Source organism: Eumetopias jubatus, unplaced genomic scaffold, assembly GCF_037043125.1.
Source record: "Eumetopias jubatus isolate StellerSeaLion01/CBP00866 unplaced genomic scaffold, mEumJub1_p1.0 scaffold_16, whole genome shotgun sequence".
Lineage (NCBI taxonomy): Eukaryota > Metazoa > Chordata > Mammalia > Carnivora > Otariidae > Eumetopias > Eumetopias jubatus.
In genome coordinates, this window is record NW_028274822.1 from 71,902,363 (window position 1) to 71,909,324 (window position 6,962).

Sequence of the window (6,962 nt, forward strand, 5' to 3'; positions counted from 1 at the left end):
GGCACCTGGCTGGCTCAGTAGAGCATGCAACTCTTGATCTAGGCAGGGGGGTTGGTGAGTTCAAGCTCCACGGTGGGCATAGATCCTACTTTAGAAAACAAACAAAACTAGATCTCTTAGAACAGTGCTTGGCACATAACACATAATCATTAAACATCAGCCATTAATTCTTAACATGTTTTAATATAAATGAAGTTGGTGTTGCCTTAGGGGGAACAAGTTGGAGGCTCTGTAAAAACCTGACTGCTGTGAGCGGTACTGGCAAGTCTTCCAGCCTCGGTCTAGCTCCAGAGACTTTCTTGCCAGAGGGGCTAGCACAGTTGGTCCACCCCAAATGATGTGGGAAATAAAGGCAAAAGAAAAATTAAATTCCCTTACTAATTACAGTCCATTGACAAGTCCTTGAAACAGGTAGAGTGACATTCCTCTAGGAACTCAGAGCTGCCTCAATGTTAATACTTTCCTAGGGGGAAAAGGCAATCTTAGCTGGACATTAGCCTGACCTCCAGGATCCTGAAAGGCTACTTTAACATATCGAAATTCCTTTGGAAACTTCCTTTATCTTTACCCCCCAAGATACATGTTAGCAATCATCCTCCAAGCATGACCCATCGATATACATCTAAAGGATCTCATGACTAAGGTTTTATTAGAAAGTGATAAATGACCTTTTCCTAACAATAGCTAGCCCCCTCAAGGTCCTGGAAAACTTGCTTCCAAAATTCCTTAGAGACTTTCGCTATCCCTAACCCCCTTCCAATTTGAAAGTATATAATCGGCCACTCCTCATGACCCCAGTACAGCTCTTTCTGCCCACATTGGCTCCGAACCCCAACACTTTCCTGTATCACCATTTTTCCCATCCCAGAGAATGACACTATCATCCAGTCTGGTTGCTTATACCAAAGTCAATGCCCTTTAGCCAAAACCCACCAAAAACACACCTATAATTGAACAAGGATTTACTGAGTGCTTATAGTGAGGAGGTGTCTCAGGAGGTATTAGAAAAAGCTTCTTATAGGACTTGGGACTGTCTTAGGTGATTTTGGGGAAGGTTCAAGAAAGCAGGGCTTTGTTCTGGAATTAATACTGTCAGGAAGGAGGGATAATTCTATGACTGGGTAACTTAGTTGATCTTTTCTAGAAGGTAGGAAGAATAAAGGGAAGCTAAACCTATAATTGGTAAGGAAGCAAAGCCCTTCATATTAGCCAGGGGGATGTTTGGACAATTTTGTGGTTTGCACCATGTTCACTTTTTATCTGTGTTCAGACATGATTATGAAGTGATCTTGTTTTTATCTTGATCCATCGAAGTCCCTGTCTCAGTCCTTGTCTGATGTTGATATTCTGTGAAATTGTTTAACAGGAAGACACCAAAGCCTATCTGATAGCTAATACCAGGCTAGTCGTCAGAAGATGCTTTTCTCTTTCTAACCAAAAACCTAAGCATCATTATTGATGCCTCTTTTTCATTCACCTCCATACGTAATCAGTCAGCAAATCCTATGGGCTTTACTTGTGAAATGCTTCTATATTCTCTTCATCTTTCTCCCTTTTTCACTGCCCTCATTATGGTCTAAGAAAAAAATGAATGAACCTCTTCTAACTAATGTAATATAACGGATCAGATTTAAGTTTTCTTAGTGGCATTTACAATCCAGTTTTGCCTCCATAAGGTAACACCCTACTTACTTCAATATAAAAGATAGTCTCCTGGATCATTTCTACAAATGGCCACCTCATTATTCCCCTGAAAAAAAAATATCCTTCCAGATGATGTTATATACACATATAAATTTAAATATATATTTATGAAAAGGGAGTGTCAGGAATAATTTTCCTCTTTCCTTCAAGTCCCTCCAGCTGGACTGAGAATCAAATTGACGTGAGACAGATTTACAAGAGAAAATCAAATTTAATTTTGTGCATACAGGAAATCCACATAGACAAAAGAAATTCCAAACATGATCAACAAGAGGCTTACATGAGCTAAGGAGAGAGGTTGGGATCAAGAATACAAAGAGGAAGACCATTAGAAGGAAAGTGAGAGATGTTTTTGGAAAACAAAGGTTGCCTTATTACTAAGTTTCTTAGGTAAAGAGGAATCTGTTAATGGCTGTGTTCCTGGTAAAGCAGGCAGTTGAGGGGGTGGTAAAGAACTTTTCTTGAATCTGCTGGGTTTTAATTGCTTTTAACTCAAAATAATGTTCATGCAAAAGTGGCCTGTCTTGTGGCAGCCTGCCATCGGCCCTTACAGTTATCAGACTCTACATCATTCTGAAACACCTTTCCACCTAATTGTATTTCTTGAATACCTATCCAAATTCATTCTGTAGTTCACAATTCTGTACTAGTTGTATATCCCTTATCAGGCAATGTACTAGATTTATTTATTTATTAAAAGATTTTATTTATTTTGGGAGGGGAGAGAGCAAGCTCGAACAGGGGGGAGGGGCAGATGGAGAGGGAGAAGCAGACTCCCCCCTGAGCAGGGAACCTGATGTGGGGCTCCATCTCAGGACCCTGGGATCATGACCTGAGCCAAAGGCGCTAAACTGATGGAGCCACCCAGGTGCCCTAGAATTAATAATCTATTAAATACTGCCTATTTGCAGGTGCTCTTTACCCAAATTAAGTATTCCTCACATGAATTGGATGCTTTTCTTATCCCCCCCATTTTACTCGTAAGAAGATTGAGGCAAGTTTCATCCCCAGCTCCCTTATTTATAAGTGAAGGGGTTCAGTTGCAGGTCTGAGACTCTAGATCTTGTCCTAAACTGCTAGGCTTTCCTCCATCCCATTGAATTTCCTGGCAGAAAGTGCTTTGGAGGAATAAGGGAAAACCTCAGTAGAGTGTGTCTCAGAGAGACTGACTCCTTTTGGCTTCAGACCCTGGCAGCAAAGCAAAAGACTGAGGATTATTATGCATTGTCTCCTACAGAAACCTGAGAAGAGCAGGTACAGAATTTGATGGTGGCCACCCAGAGCATTTCTTCTTTTCAGTTAACAGTCTAGGCTTGCCTCTAGGTGACTTCCAGTTAACCTCTCAGGCAACTGCTGGGTCAGACATAGACATTTTTTTAAAAAGATTTTATTTATTTGACAGAGAGAGAGAGAGCACAAGTAGGGGGAGAGACAGGCAAAGCTGGAGAGGGGGAAGCAGGCTCCCCACTGAGCAGGGAGCCCGATGTGGGGCTCAATCCCAGAGCCCTGGGATCATGACCTGAGCCGAAGGTAGATGCTTAACAGAGCCACCCAGGTGCCCCCAGACATAAAGACCTTTAGACAATACCCTCCTGACTCAGTTCAACTGGTGGCTAATCTTATCTGTTATCTTTTTAAAAACAACAATATTTTTTGGCTATAAAACTAACACAGTCTAGTAGAAAATGATTGCAGGTGGTGATAAAAGTACACAGAAGCAAAAAAAAAAAAAAAAGCCTTCATACCATCCCACAGGAAGCTCCATTATATGAATATCCTTCTTGATGTAGTTGCAGAATGTTGGTGATGTTCGAAGCCAACGGCCAAGAAAGAATTCTTGAGATGTCTTCAGTGCAAAAAAGGTGATCTTCAGGGCGCCTGGGTGGCTCAGTTGGTTAAGCCGCTGCCTTTGGCTCAGGTCATGATCCCAGGGTCCTAGGATCGAGTTCCGCATCGGGCTCCCTGCTCAGCGAGGAGCCTGCTTCCCTCTCTGCCTCTGCCTGCCACTCACTACCCCCTGCTTGTGCTCTTTCTCTCTGTCAAATAAAGAAATGAAATCTTAAAAAAAAAAAAGTGATCTTAAGCACACAGATGAGACCCATGGGAAGAAAGAGCCGCAGCACTGGGGTTGTGAGGAATGGCTGGTTATATACTTGGGCATTGGGGCGGGTCTGGGGGGAGGTAAGGATTTAAGGAGGTGTCCAAATGGACTTAACTATGCTAAAGAAGACCCTTGGGATGCTGGAGGACTGGCTGTTGTCAAGCTAAGGTTGTTTTTCTCTGGAGCAAAGCATTAACATTAAGATAGTTGGGAGTTTCCTGGAAGAGATCCCACCCATTTTTTTTTTATATAAATGCAACATACAAACTTTATTTAACAAGAGTAACAGGTAAAGTCAAACAGGCACTTATATTAGAGAAAAACCGACTAGAAGAAATTTTATCTTAAACACCTTATAGTAACCTACTTGCAGTTGCATTTAACTGAGCTCTGTTGCTGTGAAGAATACAGCTCATGCACAGGTATGGATCAACAATTTGTACATTTTTCAAGTATTCATTGAATACTACCTTATATACACATATACATTAAAATTGAAAAAGATTTAATTGACGATCCCCAGATAGAGGGGCAGGGGGGTAGTTGCAAGGTGTCAGCTTGTGCTTTGTGCTCAGCTTGCCTTCCGCTCCCTCATCACTTCTAGTCTTTTTTCTTATTTGTGTGTGTATGTGTGGGCACACGTGAGCTGTCTTGTGCAATTATAGACCCCAACAGTTATTTCTCATTGCACTTTCTTGAGGCATTGACAATTTACAACATTCCAATTGCCAGTCCAGAAAAGCCCGTATAGCAACAGAATGCCTAGAAGGCCACACCCCATACATCCTCTTCTGTGCCCTCGATGGTGGGCAGAATGCCCCAAACCCCAGCCATGATCACTCGCTGTCTGCCTGAAGCTCTTGCTATAAAACTCTAGGTATCCGTCTTGCAGGGAGAGAGGTCAGTTGTTAAGGCTTTTGTCGGCCACCTACCCCCAAATAAATTTCTCCCTCCTATCCCAACTCTTGTCTTTGAGTGATAAGGCTTCACCTGTTATGAGTTTATCTGAGTTTGTTTAGCAACAGTGTTGGCAAGCCAACCAGGAGCTATGCTTTTGATTTGTCCAGCCCCCATGGGATTTCCCGGGATGAAGCAGTTGGCTAGGCAGCATGCCAAGGCTCACCTGTTCATTTTCTGAGTTAGTGGCTATGATAGGTCATTCGGTAACATGTGCACATACACATCTGTGTGCTAGTGTATAATGAGGAAGGGGCAGAAGGCAAGCTGAGGAGAAAGCACAAGCTGACACCCTGCAGCACCGCCCCCCCTCCCCCCCGCCCCGTGGGATCTGTATGACATTCCTCAGGCACTCCTGGCTGCCCAAAACTAAGGGAAAGGAAAAACAAATGGTTAACTTATAGAAATTATAGTCCTGTAGACAAGAGTCTCCCTCAGTTTACAAAATGTCTTAGTGATTTACAAGAAAAAAAGCATTCTTATCAATAACCTAACTTCCAGAAGGAAACTCCCAACTGTCTTAAAGTTAATGCTTTGCTAGAAGGAAAAAACAACCTTAACTGGAAAAGGGAAAACCACCTTAACTTGACTATGGCAAGGCCTCCAATATCTTGTAGGTCCTTTCTAGCATACAGAAATTCTTTTGAAAACCTCCCATTTTCCTTACCCCCACCTCCCAAATATATAATCAGGCGCCCCTCACAACCCCGGTGCTTCAGCTCCTTCTGCCCACGGGTCCTGTCCCCATGCTTTAATGAAACCATCATTTTGCACCAAAGACGTCTCAAGAATTCTTTTTTTTTTTTTTAAGAATTTTTTTCTTGGCCGTCAGCTCCAGGCCTCACCCAACCAAACCTCACCTATATTCCAAAACATCATATAACATATACAAATCTCCTCATTTTCACATTTTACTCTCATAACTGCACCACATGTATATGTATTATTCTATATAAAGATGATAAAACTAAAGCTTAGAGACGATAAATAATTTGTCTACCTAATTAATTGCCATCGATTAATAGAATTTAGCAAGAGGGGCGCCTGGGTGGCTCAGTCAGTTAAGCGTCTGCCCTCCACTAGGATTGTGATCTCAGGGTCCTAGGATAGAGCCCCACGTCGGGCTCCCTGCTCAGTGGGCAGTCTGCTTCTCTCTCTTCCTCTGTTCCTCCCTCTCTCTCTGCTCCTTCCCGTGCTCAGGCTCTCTCTCTCTCTCTTAAACAAATAAATAAATCTTTTTTAAAAATAATAAAGATTTGGGGCACCTGGATGGCTCAGTCAGTTAAGTGTCTGCCTTCGGCTCAGGTCATGAGCCCAGGCTCCTGGGATTGAGCCCCGCATCGGGCTCCCTGCTCCGCGGGAAGCCTGCTTCTCCCTCTCCCTCTGCCTGCCTGCCTGCCTGCCTGCCTGCCTGTCTGCCTACTTGTGATCTCTCCCTCTCTCTGTCAAATAAATAAATTAAGAAAATAAATAAATAAAGATTTTATTTTTTAACTAATCTCTCCACCCAACATGGGGCTTGAACTCACGACCCTGAGATCAAGAACCAGATGCTCCTCCAACTGAGCCAGTCAGGTGCCCCTCTTTTTGTTTTTTTCTTAAGATTTTTTTATCTTTAAGTAATCCCTCCACCCAGCATGAGGCTTGAACTCACAACCCTGAGTTTAAAAGTTGTATGCTTTATTGACTGAGCCAGCCAGGTGCCCCAGATAAATGCTTTTGAAACAAACACATTCAACACGACAAGTGCAAAGAATGAGTATTTGTGTTATTCCCTCTACCCCCACCCCCCACCAAATTCTTTTGTTGAAATCCTAATCCTTATTGTAATGGTTATTAGAAGGTGGGGCCTATGTGATAGGGATTAGGGTCTATGGGAGGGTGGAGCCTTCACGAATGGGATTAATGCCCTTATGAAAGACTCAAGACAACGCCCTTGCCCCTTCCACCAGATGAGGACACCAGGCGAAAAGATGGGCATCTTTGAACTAGGAAGTGGGTTGTGTGAAAATCAGTAATGGGAAATCATAAAAAATGGAGTTGGGAGGTTTTGGCAGGGAGAGCTCTCATGCCCTAGCATTCACAGTCAATTGCAGACTCAACAGGAAAAGAGGGACTTGGGGTGGACTTGGCACTTTTTATTTTGAAGGTTGTCACCAGACACAGAATCTGCTGGCACTAATCTCAGATTTCTCAGTCT